Genomic DNA, 989 nt, shown 5'->3' on the forward strand with positions numbered 1-989 from the left:
TATATTTATATGGTTGATAAATTTCGGAGTATTGAGCAAAGACGTTTAAAGCAAAAAATTAATACAAGGCTCCTGATATATTGTTACAATTTTTATCATATTTGTATTAATTTTTTTAAATAATTATGCCTTACTTTAACCCAACTAGCATTGTTCATACTGAAGGTAGTTTAAACAATAATAAAATCATATAATCGACCATATCAGATTTAGTTACAATTATAAAATAATTAATAACAAATAATTTGAAAAATATTAACTCAATATATATATTTTATTGAAAAAACAAAAAAACAGAAATAAAAATAAATTTTATAAAGAAAATAATTTAATTAAAAAAATATATAAAAATTGTTGTTTGGATTAGTCACTCGTCATTTTGAAACAATCATTGTTTCTTAAATCCGTCGATGGCCCGGTTCATGGTAGCCTAAAAAATTAAATCAATAATCAATATTAATGATTCATATATTTAAACTATAAAAATAATTGAATAACAAAACATAATTGATAAATATTATAATAATATTGTATAGGGTGTAGGTAATCTTGTGGATTTGACAATTGCTCATTTTAATAGTTATTTTAACTTTCAAATCCTCCAGTGTCAATAATAATCATGTATGAATAGGTATGTAAAGATAATGAATGTAACCAATGGTGTTAAAAAATGTCAACGAATGTTTTAATTTTGAAGATTTAATATTGTTATTCAACGATAAGAAAACCAATCAATTGTTGAAAAACGAAACCAATTTTTAAACTAAAATTAATATTTTCAAAATATCAATAAATGGTTTTATATATATAATATGCACCTATACTACTATGATGTACTATGTGTTGGTTATAACATGATTTTGGTTATAACATATAATTTCTATAATATGTAAACATACTTCCATATCCTTAGTAGTTTTGATAACGTTTTCGGTGATTTTATTTAATTCTACCTTTTCGCCGATGGGTTTGACGACTTTATCTACGAA

General features: G+C 22.5%; 1 long non-coding RNA gene across 1 annotated transcript; it reads right to left on the reverse strand.

Moving 5' to 3' along the window:
- Positions 1-306: 306 nt before the first annotated feature.
- Positions 307-989, reverse strand: LOC107885031. The gene is made up of 2 exons (XR_001680288.1): positions 900-989; positions 307-430 (listed from the first exon to the last, which is right to left on the reverse strand). It is a non-coding gene; the product is annotated as an uncharacterized LOC107885031 (long non-coding RNA).

Source organism: Acyrthosiphon pisum, chromosome X, assembly GCF_005508785.2.
Source record: "Acyrthosiphon pisum isolate AL4f chromosome X, pea_aphid_22Mar2018_4r6ur, whole genome shotgun sequence".
NCBI lineage: Eukaryota > Metazoa > Arthropoda > Insecta > Hemiptera > Aphididae > Acyrthosiphon > Acyrthosiphon pisum.